This window comes from Lonchura striata, chromosome 2, assembly GCF_050655825.1.
Source record: "Lonchura striata isolate lonStrDom1 chromosome 2, ASM5065582v1, whole genome shotgun sequence".
Classification (NCBI taxonomy): domain Eukaryota; kingdom Metazoa; phylum Chordata; class Aves; order Passeriformes; family Estrildidae; genus Lonchura; species Lonchura striata.
The window spans coordinates 89,838,626-89,857,367 of record NC_140704.1 but is presented as its reverse complement, the minus strand read 5'-3'; positions in this window follow the sequence as shown (position 1 = coordinate 89,857,367).

The following is an 18,742-nucleotide window of genomic DNA, read 5'->3' as shown; positions in this document are numbered from 1 at the left end:
CCTGGAGGACATGCTTTCTTCTCTCTGCTGACTCTCTAGAGACCCTGTAGAAGCCAGGCATCTCAATTAAGTGCCTACAGTTAGATGAAAGCAACTGAAATTTGAATGCACCAAAAATTTGCATATGCATAATGATACACGGTGTATAGCTGACTCTACATCCTATCCAGACATTTTTTAAGATGGGGACAGGGTCGGTTTTCTGAACCTCTACATAGAGCAAAATAAGATGCCCTCTCAGATTTCACAATGATAATCTATATTTGCCCACGAGTCAGTTTATATCAGAAATTAAATTCTAAATTATGGAGGCAGATGATTTTTTTATTTTCATGGTATGGTTTAGCACTGATTAAAACTGTATTAAATATGTCTTTGGAACATTGCTGATCTAAAACTTTTTATTCCAACACTTGCATTTCCTTGAGAGGAGGATTTGTAATCTTCTTCTACTACCAGGCTCTTCCACTCTACTAACTAATTTCTCCTTATCTTCAAGATGTCAAAGAACAGTTCAAGAAGCTGTGTCTCATTTTTGGAGGGCTTATGCCATTTTAGACAGCTTATTGAAGAACTGTTAGCCAGTTTCTGTGGTATTGGCCAGAAATAAACTAATTTTTTTGAAAAAAATACTATCTAATTTCAGCACTTAGAGCTCCAGTTCAACTCTAAAATTAGAATTTTGACAAAGCTTCAGAATTCTTTCTATTTTAATTGAAATAATTTAGTCATTCCTGTACTCTAGTGCTACAACCTAAGGCAAAATGAAGCCATGGTCTTATGGTCATGTAAGTTGTCCCTTTTGTCACCCTGTTTTGATAAAAAAGTGGAGGTAGAGGATGATAGTGAGAAGGGAGAGAGAGAAATAAAATCTATGGAAGCTACTATTACTGTTATGCAGATGCATGTTAACTGTTTTATGAGCTACCTCAAGCATATTAAACTAGAATATAAGTAAAGTCCTGAGAGTGACTAATTCTTAATATATGTGAAAAGAGAGACACAGACTAATGAAAGTATATAATAAAGAAAATGTCAATAACATAAATTAAATTGGTAATTTAAAAAATAAAGATATTATTAATTTCTAAATAAAATTTAAGAGATTTTTCAGACTATCAAATTGTTTTCTGAAAAAACCTTCCACATTTGAAAAAGACAGTTGCAGTTCTGCAGCAGAGAGCAATAATGTTTCTGTGTGAACATCACTCAAAGTTTGTTCTTAATCACATAATTGGGTAGTTCCCTTGAAATTGTGCTGATCCTTTTTTGCAATGCCAAGGGACCATCAGCACTTAAGATTAATTTAGCTTAATTTTGAAATTTATGTGTTTGCACTTAAATCAATTACTTGGATTACTTCAAGATCTCCTAATTAGAAAAAAAAATACCTTGGAATTGTTTATTTTTTAGCTGGTTTCATAGATATTGCTTGGACACCTTTTAAAAGAACTTTTTCGACTTTAAATAAATAAATAAATGGAATTGGGATAATAAGACCTCTGAAAGTGTTTATTCAAAGCAATAATTTAACTCCTGAATCAATTCAGGACACTGACAGTGAGAATATCATGAAACACACTGAGGAGCACTGCTGCTAATTGTTTACTCATCTAGTACCACAATGAAAAAGGACTGCTTGAGAAAATAACAGAAACATTGGCCAAGTAACAGGAGAAAAGAAAAACTGCAATACATAAAATTTAATGTTGGCTTACCAAAATTTCACAAACGTGAGGAAAAAAAAATTTCCAGAAATCTAATATTTTGCAGCAATTTGAATCCCCTGAAAATTTCTCTCACATGGGTTTTTTCCTAGACAGGTTAGTTCACTGTTCTGCTCTGTTGACTGAAATGTCATTTTCATTTGGCCTTCTTTAGACTATGTAATAATTATATAGAGAATTTAGAAATGTTGGCATATTACAGTTGTATTCAAAATATGTAATTGAAACACTTAATAGGATCATAATTTTGTTTCAGTAATAGCAAGATATTGAATCAATTGCTAAAAAAAATCTATAATTTTTAACATATTTATTATGTGCTGTGTTGCATAAAAAAGTAAAGAAAATGTTTGAATTTATTGAAATATATATTTTAAGAATATTTATCTTTGAAAGTATAATTGAAAATTTCACCTTACCAAAAAAACAAAATATGGGTTTTATCAATCTTTTTCTAACAAAAAAAAAATATTTTACCATTTTAAATTCTCTCATGAATTGTTTTTTTGGATGGTCTTCATGTGTTTCAATATATCATGAAGCCTGATTTGCAGAAGCTGCAGCCTGCTAAAATGAATTATTTCTGTCTTAGCAAAGCAGTAATAAAGGTACTGAAGAGCAGTGGGAACTCTACCATGACAAAATGTTCAAGTCAGAAAGTTATGGATTAGACAGGGTCTTTTACAAGAGTGGCTTGACTACATCACTATCTGGGAGATACCTAAGACATGCACCATCAATTTCTATTAAGTTATTAAATCTAGAGGCAATTTAACTCCGACACTTTCCTGTGGCTACTTTCAGAATTATTCACTGACAGTAGTTTAATTACTGGCATGTTAAGCTTCTAGGATTGTCTGAGTTCAGGGCAATATCGTGCTTTTCTTTCATGAACTTCACTATCAGTACAGAACAAAATATGTGAATCGAGACTTTTTTTATCTCTGTGACAATAATATAATCTTCCAACTTACAGAGAAAGAATTTGGGCACATTTACCTTTAGTCAAAGAAAATACAGTGTTTATTGATAAACCATTAGAAACATTACAGCTATTTCACTATATGAAATAAACATATATCTTTCGTGTTGTTCATGCTTCCTGGTAAGGACATGGTGTCCATGTCTAGGATCAGGCCAGAAAGAAACTGAAAAGTCTTTGGACAGCAGCTGTAATTTACACATTTCATTTTCAATCTTTGAAAAGACAACATTATGAACATTATTGGTGCACCTTAAAAATGGCAAACTGTGGGCAAAAACATAGTGCTAATTCTACTGATACACACTTCCAGCATCAGATTTTTCATATTCTTCTGTAAATGTGTGTGGAACTTTTGAGTAAGATAATAAGAAGTAAAATAAAGCCTTAAAAACACTTTTTCCCCCAACCCTCCCCTCTTCCCAGCCCTATTTCGTCCCCCAGCAGTACAGAGAGACAGGAAATGGGGGTTATGGTCAGTTCATCACAGGTTGTTTTCCTCCACTGCTTAGGGAGGAAACATTTATTCCACTGCCCCAATCCAGGGTCTTCCATGAGCAACAGCTTTCCATGAACTTCTCCTACATGAGTCCATCCCATGGGCTACAGTCCCTCACAAACTGCTGAAGTGTGGGGACTGCACTCATCCATGGGTGCAGTCCTTCAAGGACAGCAGATGCTCCTCTCTCCATGGACCTTGTGCAGGGTCATAGCCTCATCTCAGGTTCCAGCATGGATGTCCTCTATGGGGCATGGGTAGATTTCTGCATCCCCACTGATATCCAAGGGCTATAGGGGCACAGCTGCCTCACCGTGGTCTTCATCATGGGCTAAAGTGGAATCCCACCTCAGGTGCCTGGAGCACCTCCTCCCCCTCCTTCTCCACTGACCTTGGTGTCTGCAGAGTTTTCTCTCACATGTTCTCCCCCCACTCTTCTCTGGCTGCAATTGCAACTTTGCAAAAACTTTGGTTTTTATTTCTTGTTAAATCTATTATCACATTTCTGTTGCCACCACTTTTAATTGGCCCTGCCTCAACCAGTGGCACATCCATCTTTGGTCCTGACACTGATTGGCTCTGTCAGACAAGGGGGCAGCTTCTGACAGCATCCCACAGAAGCCACTCCTGTATCCCCTGCTACCAAAACCCAGGCCATGCAAACCCAATACACAATCCAAACTTAATTTAACCTTGGATGAAACAACATTTTCAGCTCTAAGATTTTTTTCCATAATCAATATTTTCCATGGGAAATATGTAATCTATTAATAGAACATGAAATGCAGCAATACTTATGAAATCCGTGCAAAGTCTGATTAATGCATTTACCATGTAAACAAAAAGCTGACAAAAGAAGGGAAGATAATAAATGCATGACAAAAATGCTCAGCTCTAATAATCAGTGTGAGTCTTTCAACTTCATTTGATTTGTGTGTTGCATTCTAGACTTAGCACCCAAATAAGTACAAATTATGTTTCTGATAAATCAGGGAAATTTTAAAAATAATTTAAAATATATGCTTTCATTACATCTTTTGAAAAGAAGGAAGAATGAAAGAAAGGACATCTGGAAGAACAATTTTTTTTCTTTTAGAGAAACTTGTAACATAGTGAAACACTTGAATTTTCAAAGAGAAGACTGCTGGGATAAAGAAAAAAGTCCTGAACTGTGAAAACTGTAGGAAATTAATATGTGTCTTCAATGTCTGTCATTAATAGTGCAGCTCTAGACATAGACAAGTCTCTTGGCTAGATTTTGCCTAAAAAATTCTGTTGTTCTAAGAAAGCTTCAGAAAATAACACGTGTATTTGACCCATACTGATTATTCTTGGTTTTTTATTAGCTAAACAATGTTAAAGCCCTCAAAGTTTGCTTGGCAGCAGTAGGTACCTGTATTTGTATTCACAGTCTCATTAGAGTCAAAGAATAATTTACCTTCAGAAAAGCTGGTGCAGTGGGTTATGTTGTATCTTAAATTGTTGTGATTGCAGTCTAATATAAACTTACAGAAAACAACAGGGATTATAGCTTTCATTCTCTAATCAAAGACATTTGAAACATCTGGCGCTGATTATTATATCAGCAAATACAATTATATTTTCTTGAAGTTAAGTGAAAAATTGTACCAGAATTACTATGCCACAGTCATAAAAATGCATTTTTCTATTTTCTTAATGGAAGTCACCTTGTACAGGGTATGAATAGGAGTAAACTACAATTGATTTTTTGAGTTTTTTTCTACAAAAAAGAGACTGATCCTGTAAAATCATCTGCTGGGAACCACATAATACAGTAGCAGTACTTATAACAATATTTCTGAAATGAAAGATTTTACACTTTTGAGAAATATTTCCTTAATTCTCTCAACTTACCAAGATGCAAATGCAGAGCAGAATGTGCAATAAAAATGAAAATTAGATCTGTAAAACAATTACGAGCACAAAAACTATAAAACACTGAGAATTGTTAGTTTTGTAGAAATAGCTCCATTCTTATCACTTCCATTGCACGAACATTTTTTATTCCATGAGAAATTCTCTGCAGGGAATGCTAAGAAACAACAAATTGGCGAAGACCATATTAATTATAAGAATGCAATGAGGAATATGATATATATGGGAATTGTTTAAGTTGGAAAATAATAATAAAAAAAGATATAACACTTCAGACCAGAAAATAAAGAACATGTCAAGGTATGCCCACTTTGAAAAAAAAAAAAATCTCTTGTTTTCCTCAGATTCCTTCCCAAGACACGCTCCTTTCATGGCTAAATATGACAAATTCTGGGCAGCTATTAAAAGGCTCTACTATTTGAGGACAAAGACCAGTCAAAATAATATGCTACCATGTATCAGACAGAAAATTCTTTGATGTGACAATATAATTTTAAAGATTAAGATTATTGAGAGATTCTGTTTATGCTCACATTCTTGTCTCTCATGATGGGTGAGTGCAGAGCTATAAATAAAAGGCATCTGTTTAAAAAGTACAACTTTAATACAGTCTAATAAAAACTTATCTAGAAAGTTATCAAGGAAGCATTCTGAAGCAACTGGGAAAAGTATATATCTAATTAGATTAGTTTGAACAGTTTAAAAGTATTGTCAAATGTTCAGGCTAAACAGTAATTTACAGCAGTGAAAGGTGGGAGAGGAAGCATAAGCTGCAGCACAGCTTAAATGCAAGAAGTTCAGATGTTTATATCTACTAAGATCTAAGAGGATTGGACCACCACACTGGTTTGCTTTTCATTTCCATCCCTATCCAGTGAGAAGGCACACTGGTGTACTGAAGGGACCTAGCCATTTTTCAAGAGAGATTCTTTCCACAACAGCAATTAATCCAAGAATACACTGTGTAGGGCAGTACTAATGTGTTTGCACTTCAGCCCAGGTAGAACAGGTAAATTGAACTTTGCCAGATTTTGATGTTCTCAAAAGAGAACCAATAGTGACCCTAATTTAGAAGTATGTCACTACAGTTCAAAAACCAGTTTGACTGGTATAAAGTTTACTTTGACTTTGAAATGGCTATGAAGGAAGAGGAAAATGAACTCTTTCTGTAGGAAATGCAACTCACACTTTTCAATAGTTGATCACTCCATTATGGGAAAGGGAGTTTTTATACTCAAGGAAATAAAAATTTTGGTTTTGATAGCCACTTTATTTGTCTAACAGAAGAGCACTAGACCATGTACCCTGAGCAACTTTGCCCATTTTGTGAAGTAAATGCATCCTCATTGGATGTAATTACCTAAATGTATGAAATAATAGAAACAGAAGAAAATATCTTTAACTTTACAAGCATGAGAGATCCCACTTTGGACATTCAAGATAAGGGTTTATGAAGCCTAAAAAGCTATGTGAGTATGGAAATAAGGTGGCATGGGTATATGAAAACCTCAAATAGCTTGTAGAAAATGTCCTTTAATTCTAATGCTGAAGACAGTTATAACCCAAATATTCTGGCATTCTTTCATTTTGATGCAGAAGAATTTTGACTGTTGGGATTTTCTGCCCTTGACTTTAAATGTATAATGATTTTATAGCAACAGTTTGTTTTTTTCTTCTTGCTGTAGCAATAGTAAGACCTGATTGAGCTGTGTACAAAGTACTTCTCAACAATTCTGTTTACTTCACTCTATGAAAATCATGAAATCATAGAATCATAAAATGGTTTGGACTGAAAGCAACCTTAGAGACTACCTAATTCCTACCCCCCAGAATGGGCCAGGACACCTTTCACTAGACCAGGTTGCTCAAAGTCCCATCCAACTTGGTCTTGAATACTTCCAGGGATAGGACATTCACACCTTCTCTGGGCAACATACTTCATTGCCCAACCACACTCACAATAAAGCATTCATTTTTAATATCTAATCTAAGCCTACCCATGTTCATTTTAAAACAATTCCCCCTTGTTCTATCACTACCTGCTCTTGTACAAAGTCCTTCTCCAGCTCTCCTATGGGCCCCTCTTCAGACACTGGAAGGCTTCTGTAATGTCCTTCTTGAGCCTTTTCTTCTCCAGACTGAATAACCCCAAATTCTTGCAGCCTGTTTTCATAGCAGAGGTTCTCCAGCCCTCTCTGATCATCAACATGGTTCCTATGTGTGCTTGTGTATGGATACAGAAATATATGCCCAATTAAAAACTCACGTAGTTTTTTTTACTGAAACACAGATGTCATATCAACCTGGAAAGTGTGTTTGTATATGACAAAGGAAAAAGCTTCAAAACTGATTAATGCCTAAGAGAAAATAGCAGAACATGCTGTGAGTAGGCACAATGTATCCTTACACATACATTTAGGCAAACAGTAAATACCAGAACAGCTTGCAATAACTAAAAAAGCCTGAGCTACTTCAGTGCTTAATCTTCCTTCACATGTAGCCTTTTACTGTGCTCTATACATGTTGTATGGTAATTTTAACCTCCAGTAATATATTTTTCAACCTATACCACATGAAGGTTCCAGTACTGGACTTCCTCACAGAGTGCCTTCACTGTTCCTTATTTCTGACTTTATTGTGAGACACAAAACATATATGATGCTTCTTCAGAGATGCCAGTCATGCGACTTCTTTCAGTAAAAGAAAGCCATGGGACTTCTTTCAGTAAAAACAGCTTTTTCATCCCTCTGCAAATGTAGTTTCTGTATTTTCTGAATGTGTTGCCAAAATGTGTGAAAGTGTCAATCAATGAAGAAACCCAAATAAATACAATCCCTTTTTCACAGACTTTCTTGCCAATAGGAAAGTGTGCAGTGTGTATTTTCTGACCATTACAAATTTCAGAATAATTTCAATAACCATACCAATAAGGATTTCCCTGCATGTTAGACACCATTAATTATATGATTTCAAGACATCTTCTAGTGCCTTCTCTGGCATTCATTTTCTTTCCTATCAGAACCTCAGCTGATCAGAACCTCAAGAGTAAACTGCCTACTGGAACAAAGGTTATGTTGCTACGCATAACCTACCTGCACCCATCTTGGAGCATGTGTCAATATCTCAGCATGAGAACCATGTGTATCTCACCCTGCCCATGTACCTCAGTGCATACTCCTCTCTTTGTCCTCCTGCAGGCATTTTCTACTTAGAAAAAATGTATTGGGAAAGTTTACACTAGGGATCAAAAAATCAATAAGAGGCAACCCTTAATTTTGTTGGTATCCTTTCTGTTGCATATTCATAGTTGCTATTTATTCACTAATTAGAGACCATTTTCAGTTGCTAAAGAATTCTAGAGAACTGCAATACTGCTGATGATGGAGTTTGCTGATACCTTGATCCTGAAGTTGATGTTTAGTCAATGAGGTCTTATAAGCTTTTCATGCACCAAATGCTGTTCATGCTCTTCAGGTTTCTTATGACATCTTACCATTTCACTGATTTACAGAAAATCGTTTTGTTAAGCCCTCCACCTTTAGACAGTTAACATTCAATGTATCCTGAGTGTTCTGGGGTAAGAATACATCCTTCCATACCCTTGTTTTTGGAGATCTGTATCATGTATCATGATGTAAATTGCTTGCTTGGACTAAAAATATGATATAAAATTATATTTCATACTGATATACCAGAAAGAAACATTGACATGCAAACATTTTTTTTCTGCTTTGCATCATACCACAAAAGAGAAAAGGATTATATCCTTATTTTCCTTTCTTTACATCCCCCATTTCAACATCAAAACACTAGTCCAAAGGAGTGGGAAAAAGTATAGAAAAGCTTTTAGTTCTTGACACCTTAAAGTGAGAGGATTAAGTGAGTTTTCCCTTGCCACCTCATTATCATCACAACCTCTTTTAGACTCTGTCAGGTACTTATGATGTGCATAGGTTGTCCTACGCTGGAGCCAGTCCTTATCTTCTGAAATAGCATTAGTTTTAATTTTATCAGATGTTTGGGATTTCAGATATCTCTTTGATCTCTAAAACAACCTTTTTTTGAAGAGGTGATAAAACTAATGAATTGCAAATCACTTTTCATAATTCTGAAATTTTAGTACAGGTATTAGGAAGGATAACACAATACTCCACAGGAAGTTGAAGCTCTTTGAAAACCACTGTGAAGCTTCTTATTAGGAATAATATTCCTAGAGAAGACCTAATTGTATGAGGAATTGGTGTTTGCATTCAGATGCACGTGAAGCATTATGAAAAGATTTATTTCTAACATTGCAAAATGTTTCTGTACAACAAATGTAAGTGTATAGGCTGTAAGCACACTGTAGGACCTACTCTCCTTGTCCCTTAGGGCTCCCTAATCCTGCCCATGGCCTAGGATCCCATTTCACCCTCTCAGGACATGAGCTCTTGCCTCAGTGACAGCACAGCAGGGCCAGTTTCCAGCTTGTTGCAGCTCTGGCCTTTGTGGCTATGGGCTTCCCTGAGCCAGGACTGTTGTGGGTCCCCATCCCAGCCTACCCTGACTGGTTCCCATCCCCGTGACCTGCTCAGTGCCCCTTACTGCCCTGCTCCTGGCTAGGCTGGTATGTTGGGCACCTGGCCCTTGTGGCACCCTGACCATATACTTTCATTGGCTTTAAATTGTTCACTCAACTTTTTCAGTCAACTTTAAAATTTTTCACTCAAATATTCAGTCAACTTTTTAGATGAGCAGCTGAAAAAGTTTTAAGAGAAGAATGAAAAAACAGAGTTAAATTCAAGGGGAGAGAAGAAAGTATTTTTAATTCTTTCACTGTTACCAAACCTACAAAAACATCTTAGAAAAGTGAATATTAAAAGCTTAGTTTTCAGATGGAAGGGGATTTTGTGCAGCACAGATGGAGATCTCTGCAGAAATCTTCTGTAAAGAAATAAGCTGTTCTGTCATACAGCACATTTTTTACATGTTAACAGAATACTTTACTGATTTACTATGTACTGTCTCCACAGATTGCTTTCTGAATTAGCTCTTCTTAACAGTGCTTCTCCAGTTCATTTATGATTCTTTTTCTCAGTTACTTGAACATACTTTGTAAAGCTCAGACTGATCACATTGATATTTTTCTTAATGAAGATTAAGGCAGTCCCAGAGTATTTTTATTTAGTGGCATGGTAATGCTTTCATGTCTTCATTATTATCTTTAAATAAAATTTCAGTGTTCCAAGTACAACACAGAACAATACCATGACAAATTTGACTTTTCCTCAATATGGTGTTCAAGATTTCAACCGGATTTTTTTATTCAAAAGTTTGCACCAGATTTTGTATTAACCCAAAGATTCAGAATCCTGTATTTCTGTTCCTGGTGTTCTAGATCAGTCTAAGGAATGTTAAGATTAATCTATATAAAGAAATTTATATTTTCTTACAACTTTTGCCTTTCAATTTCACTGTTTTTTTTTTCTCAGAATGAGAGAAGCAAGTCCTGAGTACATAACCCTGTCATTTAATCCATATAAAAAATCATAAAATATTCTTGGAGCCCATCAAAAGCAACAGAGATGCAACTTTTTTTTTTTTTTTTATGTCTGTCACTGTAATAATGTTTTCATGTCCCCTCAAATGCATTTAGACTCCCAGTGACAGGTCCCCAAACAGCATTTAATTCCTGCAGATCAAACATTGTGGTGTTCAAACCAAACTAAAAAAAGCTGTACATCTTATTAAAGTGAGACACATCTGACTGTGCAGACTCAGTCTCTTAATCTCGCTGCTATCTCTTGTGTCCTTTGGGCATCAACCCTCAGGCAGGGCTCAAAGCGGGCCTGTGCTGAAATTTTTTCCACCAACCTGTCTGCTATAAATCAATTTGCTTCTTCTAAGGACTCCACACCTCTTTGCAGCAGTGGACATTGGAGAGAAATGGGAAATAGAAACAAGAGGCTTCATGAACAGATTGTTAACTCCATCATCACAATGAGTGCTTTACAAATGCACTCAGCATTTCAGTGGTGCTGCAGAGAGACAGAGAACAGAGAAATGACTGCAAATAATCTGATGAGCTCATATGAGGTTGCTCATGATAGAAGGTTGTGCTGTTCCTCAGCAATCCTATAGCCACTGAGAGTTTGACGCTGCCCAATTAAGAGGTGCAAAAAATAACTCTTCAAACATTCTGATTTGACTTACAAGAACAAAACCAAAAGAGATAGACACCTCCACAACTGGCACAAGTCTAGAAAGATAGAAGAAAATCTCATAGGGAAGCACTGGCCCCTCAGAGAAGACTGCCTCCTCTACATTGCTAATGGCAAGTCCTGTCCAGCAGTCATCATGTTTCCCCTCACTACAACATGTCATGGTTACAGTAGTGAACAACATCTATTTTACTTTCTGTTTCCTCCATTGTGTGCTGTTTCTTAAAGAAAAACAGGTCAAGAACACTGCTGTAAACAGACACATATTGTTTCCCCCAATAGGACCTACCAAGCATACAGAGGGAGAAGAAAATTTCAAGGATGATCTTGAGGACATACATTTCTTTTATCCTGGGACCAGAGGGATTTTGTGGGTTTGTCAGAAAGCCATTAAGTATACTGAAATTACTCCTGGTAGCAAATGCATGCCTTCACTGACACAGTCAAAACGTTATATTCTTATATCTATCCCATATGACATTTTTAATTTCTCTTTTTAAAAAGTTAAAAATTCTATTTATACTCCAATCAGTCTGGTCTTTTTTAGTTTTAAAGGCCTCTTACTTTTTTGGAATTCTTCTTGCATTAAAAGTACTAGAAACATCTCTTGAATGCTTTACTGACTTAAAATGTTGTCCAAGTTATCAAAGCAAAAAGGGAGCTGTAGCCCCCGTGCAAGACTACTGTGAATGAACCCAAGTGATTTTCAGCTGTTTCCTTTGAAATGGTGCTGTTCCACTAGATCAGAACCATAATTCTTTATACATCCTTCTCAACACATCCTTCTCAGAGGTTTTTGCAGGGCACAAAGTAACCTTAAAAAACTCAGTTTTGCACCATTTCTTCTTCCTGATGGTTTAGTATTGTAATAAGTCCCTCATTTCCTCCTAGTATTGCCCACCAGTCTTCTGTTTCAGAAGTCTATGCATAGGCCATGTCTTCCTCTTCAAAGTTAGTTACCCTTATTGACCATCCATGTCACAACTGTGGGACAGTCCCAGCCCCAGAAGGACTCTTCACTTTCACTTATGTCTGCTACTTCCTCCTGGACCTTGAGAGTAGTAGATTTTAAGAGAAGTATATATTTTGCACAATACAAAATATAACAGGCTTCCCAGAAGACATCCCAGAGAGCTCCTAGACTGCAGGTTTCTGACACCAACCTTTAAGATTTACAGAGATCTGATATCTTGTGTTTGGAAGGACTCACTAGAAATGAAGAATGAAAGTGAAAGGAAAAGATTGCAGTGTTTTGTGAAGAGAGGAAATGATTTAGAGATAAAATGCAGAGGATGCACATAGGGGAGTGTATATATAGAGGATGACAAGTGGGACAGATTACCTGCTTCATCCAGGCAATTATCAAACAGCAGTTGCAAGAACAGAGAGATGTTGGATTTTTTTAGGTGCAGTATGAGCTGAGGCTAAGCGGGTGTATGTTTGATACATGATTTTGGTGCCTGGAACAGGCCCTGGAAACTTTTAAAGGGTGTTAAATTCTACATTAATGTCACAGATGTCCAAATTTATGACACAGACCTTCTGGCACCTCACAATATACAGTCCTATTAGCTACTTACATCCTTCTACAAATTCTCTCTTTTCAGATGAAGTCATATTTGGTCTAGCTTTCAACTTATTACTCTTTGGGGAAAATTATGACCATGGCTGTTCAAATGCAGATGATCTTCCTGAACTTGCACAGGGTCTGGTTTATGTGGACTGGCTGCCCATGTATGGAGAGTAGTTGGTAAGTGTTCCAGATATGTTTACATGTTTTCATGGTTTCCGCACCAACAATGACATGCAAAAAAAAAAAAATCATACTGTAAAGTTTCAGATTTGGGACAGTGTTTCTTGCTTCTGGCTGCATCCATTAACTCCTGGAAGCTGAAGCAATATCAGAGGAATGTGGTTTTTAGGACAATGTATGGATGCCTCAGTGACTAAGGTAGGCACTCAAGACACCAGTTTCCAGTCTTCCCTCCTCCCCTGTGTTCATGGCTCTTCCCTGATCTCTAGCCTATGCTCCAGTGTAGAGTTGTGTTTGCACTGTATATCCCCTCATAATGGTTTGCCCCTCCATATGCCCTCTTTGTACCTGTTTGGTTCATTCCAGCTTTCCCATCAGAACCTGTATGTCCATCAAACCCCAACCCATCCCCCTGTCTCCTCCCAGGTGATGTGTCCATCACCTGGTGACCCTTCCCCTTTGTCCAGATCCTTTCCCCAGGATCACCAGGTAACTGGACCCTGGCTGGGACTCCTCCCAGACCCCCTCCTCAGTGGTCACTCTGAGGCCTTGCCCCCAGAGAGCCGCTCCCATGTCCTTCCCCACTGGCCGTTCGGTTTTCCCCACCCCCCTATATCTGGCAGCTCCGGGAAGGGACCTCCCTCTCTTGCTCTGGATGTCCTTCGAGGTCAGATGTGGCCTGGGACCTCTCCAGGCCCTCATTAAACTTTGGAACTAATCCTGAGGGAGAGTGCCTCTTTCCTTTGCTTGTGGGACCAGCTCATCTTTGGACTCACGAGGGAGCTTCTCCAAGCCCCCCGGGATCCAAGGAGAAGTTCCTTCCCTCTGTCCGCCTCGCCCCACTGCCCAGCTGGCCGGGCTCCACAGGGGATCTGTTTCCGTGGATGTGAGGGGGAGACGCAGTACTCCAGCTTTCTCTTTCATTTCCATAGTGGCAGGAGAAATGTCCCCATCCCCCATTGTGACCAGTAAGCCCCATCTCAACACTTGCTGTACTCTTAATAGCTATTGAAAAACAAACTGGATCAACTCTCCCAAGGACAGAGACAAGTGAAAAGGGACTGAAAGTTTTTATATAGACAGTTTAAGTGCTACATTATCTGTGAATCTCAGGTTGGGTTTTACTAAGTGGGAGTAGGTTTGGCTGCCAGGTTTATTTGGTCATGGAACTGGGCTTGCGATTTTGTTCTGATACAGCATTTAAACACAGTTTGGGTGAACTTTCAGAGGGTAAAAATCTATGGAAGAAATCTGTGGAAGAAGTATCTTAAACAACTTAAACAGCACAGATTCTGATGAGATGACTAAAGAAAGAGGACCTAATTTACCTTCCTAAACAAGTAGATTACACCAAATAAAGGTGTAATGTATTCTTTAAAGTTATATCAGACTGATTAAATCAAATAATTATTACTAGATTATATAATCTCCTAAAACATTGAGACCACTTTCTCCACCAGAAAATATATGGCACAGCTGAAGATTAAATTTTCCTGAGACCCTGAAAAAGTTTGACCTCCATGCCTTCCACACAAGAAAAATCTAAATAGTAATCCAACCAGAAAGATAAAAATAGAGACTCCTCTTAGGCTAGGTCCCTAAAGTATAACTAAAAGTGTGGCTGCCTTTAAATAAATAAATAAATACATACACACATAAAGAGACAAAAACAAGCAGTTAGACTTACTGTATTAAGTAGATTTTTATTTTATTTAGGTTTCCCTATCTGAACCAAGCTAGTTAAATATTTTCACTTCAGGGAATTGCCTTATTGCTGAACTGTTACATAATGTTCCTCCTAACTAATGAGTTTGAAATATAAAACTTTGTAGAATTGAATAGTATAAGTTTACCCTTCTAGCATAGTTTAGGTTTTTGCTAAAATTTCTGTGAACATCATTTTACACTTAAAAGTTTACAATATATTTTCTTCTCTGTATTTCCATCTATTAATTTACTCATCCATTATTTTGCCATTTTTTGCAAATGTATTTTGCAGTTATCTATTAATGGCCAGTTGTGGAGCCTTTTCAACCTGAGGAGGCTGTAACCTGATTTTAAGACTCCTCCCATGGGACACCTGATAAAACCCCATGGCCCTGGGTCTGCTCTTTGCTCTTGGGCTCTCTGGTCTTTGCTCAGGCTCCCAGGCCTCCACTCCCTGCTCCCCCTGGCATGGGGTGGGGGGGAATAAAATGGATTCTCCTGCTAAACAACAACTGAGACTTAACCGAGATGTGTCTCCTCTGTTTTTCCTGCTGTCGCCAGTGGCCTCCCTGGATCACAATTGTGTCACTGCTGCTACAGGCTGCTACAGACAGTGATTTAAATATCTATAGATATCTGTTTCTTACCTTTAAGAGGATGATTTGCTGAATGAAAGGATTATTTCATCTAACCATCTGCCAGTTTTTTTTCTTTATTCAAACCCCATTTGTATTGACTGATCTGAATCTTACTTTCTGTTGGGGTTCACTATTTTACCCAGAGACATGAGATTGTGACTTCTCAAACGTGAGACAGCAATTTAAACCTTTGATGAACAAACTACTCAACATACAACTGTATCACTCATTTAGGAATGATACAAATAACATCTGAATTTATTTTAGATAGAAAGCTTGTTTATATATGTTCCCTTATGATGTAGTATTTGAGGTCCATCAGCTGGTGATGCTTAAATATGACTGTGTGCTATGCTACCAAATGCCAAATATGCACTTCACATACAATTTTTCTGATAGTCTGTAACAAAAAAAAACATACATTTTTGGTAAACTTAAAAAATTCATTGCAAAAAGACATTGTCATTGAAGTGACATTCAAGTCTATCACACGACTTCAAAGACAAGTCTAACTGGAGGATATATTTGACTGTACAGTAAGGAAAAACAGATATGGCAAAATAAACAAGCCTTGTCACATTACATTTTCCACAAATAAATCACAATAATGAGGGCTTGTCTCTCCTGTTCTCACAGACAGGAAAATGTTCACTTAGAGACACAGTCATCAACAGTGAATAAATAAATAAATATATAAATGCATAAGCATTTTCTTTTTGATCTTTGTAAGATCAAGGAGGATTTTCCATACCTGCAGTAATCTCTTTCACTGTTAATAAAACTTCACTCTGACTCACTGAGTCAGTGGAAAGAATAAATGTTAAGATATTATTTCAGCGAATATGCTTAGAAAGTGTCCTGTTTCTCTGATAAAATAGAGCCAGATGATACCAGTTTTGTACTTATGCAACCGTAGGTAAGCTCTACAAGAGTTGGCAAGACATCTTTGCTGTAAGCTGACAAAGATGAGTTTATGTTCATGTTTTCCCTTATTTTTAAAATGTAACTCTCAGAAAATTATTAGACTTACATTGTGTTCCTTCTACTTTTCTTAAAAGTTAATTTTCAAAGTGCAGTTTAGTTACAGATGTACTGCAGTTGATCTGATTCTGCTCTCACCCACACCAGTGTTAAACCATTGAAAAAAATAGTTTCAGCATTGTGTTTTTTTCTTAATAATATTTCCATTCATGAAGATCAGTTAATAAGTCAATGGTATTGAATGAGATCCATGAGATAATATTAGTTATTTTCTGCGTGATCAGGTGTAAAAATGCTACTGTTTTTTGACACATATCTCTAAATTCAATTGAGATGGAGACATATCACAGGATTCACTAGCACAGAATCACTGAAAACTCAGAGTTGGACGGGACCCACAAGGATCATCAAGTTGAACTCTGAAGTGAAATACTCAGCAATTAATCTAATTTTCTGTATATTCTATGGTGCCATTTCCCTGTGGGCATACATCATACCACAGAGGTAGTTGGTCATCACCTTCCAGCCACAAACATAGCCAAAGGATGTGGGAGTTGCAGTTAAGGGAGATATTCTTAACAAAAGGCGTAATTGTTTCAGGGGTATTAAAATCTCTATAAGGTACTTCCCCATATGAGAAAATACAATTATATCAATTGCTTTTGTTGACTTATTGTCTCAGAAATCTCCTTTTGCTCTCAAAAAAAAAAAAATCATTGAAAAAGATCCACTTTTATTTTCTCCTATTGTAGTCTTTTTCTCATTTTTCCTTAATCAGGATGAGAATAAGAAATGTGTTTCTCATTTTTCAGTCTGACAGAGAAAAGTCAGTGATAAATTTCAGAAGAGCTGCAGATATTTGTATTTGACAAAAATAATTTTTTTTATTAACAATAATGGGTTAGTTCTTTCTTTGTTTTTAATTTTGATATGGATGATGCACTTTGTGGAGTTGTTTAAATGGAATAAAAGACAGCTGAATTATTTACTTAATAGAAAAATAAAATTTTCTTAGTGGTCAGGTATAATTTTGTCAACATTATTTTCTCCTTGAATAGAGCTCTGGAAACCAGAGAACTTATAAATATTTTCTGATATATGTTGCTATTTATCTGTACTAATTGTCAGTATTCTGGATGATGGTTTAGAAATAGGCATCTTTAGAGCTTCTGTCAATTTTATTAATTCAATGTCTGAAGAAGGGATTTGGAATATAAATGGAAATTTTTGTATTGCCCAAGAGTAAGACTATTATAGTTAGCAATGAAAAAAGTAGTAAGCTAGATCTGAGTTCCTTTCCTTCCCATGGACTCACTTCAGGACATATTTACACTTAGGAATAGTTCCTCTTTCAGCTTTCCTCCAACAAATCTAAGCAATCCAAACCCATCTGGTCTCTTACTGCATGAGTCACTTAATAATACATATAAAATTATAGGTCTTATTGAAATAAAAAGTACAGATGCCTGAGCTCTCTTCAAGTTTGTAAATTGCCATGAGTTAATTTTATAGTTTCTGCTTTGGAATATGAAAAAGAACATTTATTACATTATTTTTTTTTACTTTTTCTTTTTTTTTAGGAATTCAATATGCCTTTATCCTGGTAATTCAGGCAATTTTATAAAGCAAATAAAGAAAATCAACCTTTTAAAAAGATTGAAATTTAAACAAACATACATGGATGATCTCTATTTGAGCAGAAGAAAACAATTTGTTGTACATGAGTTACCAAGCAAGTAAGAAAGGCCTTTTGCTAGTATTTGTGTATATTATAATGTACAAACAGTTCATTTCTTTTCTTTTCAAATGGATGTAATAAAAATTACCCTCGAAGGTTGCCTGGGGCTTTCCCATTCCTCTCACGGAGTTTGTCCAGTTACAGCTGTAATAAAAAGGAAAGTTTAATAGTATTTTTCTTGCAAATGAAGATCAATTGCAGATTACTAAAGACTACACTATCATGTGCTTTAATTGCTGTACTGATTGTTTGAAAGATACTTTATAAGAAATGTAAATGTATAGGTTCTCTAAATATGAGCTTGTATTCCCAAACCAGACATTCCCAGATGCTGGTGTCTACTAATGGTAAACATTAATCTAGATTGCCTATGAAATCACCACAGCAATAAGATTAATTTTAACTGTCTCAAAAAGGATGAAGGCAATATAACAGTGCACTAAAAATTACTCTTATTTCTAAAAATTGAAAGTATTATTATTTTTGGTTCTGCAAATGCATTAGCTGTTACTCACTCCTATTTTTAAATATGCAGACTGGATTAGAAATAGCTAATATTTGCTAGAAGTAGGACAACACCTGTGTTCTTCCACAGAATTTGATTTGCTTACTATTTGTGGA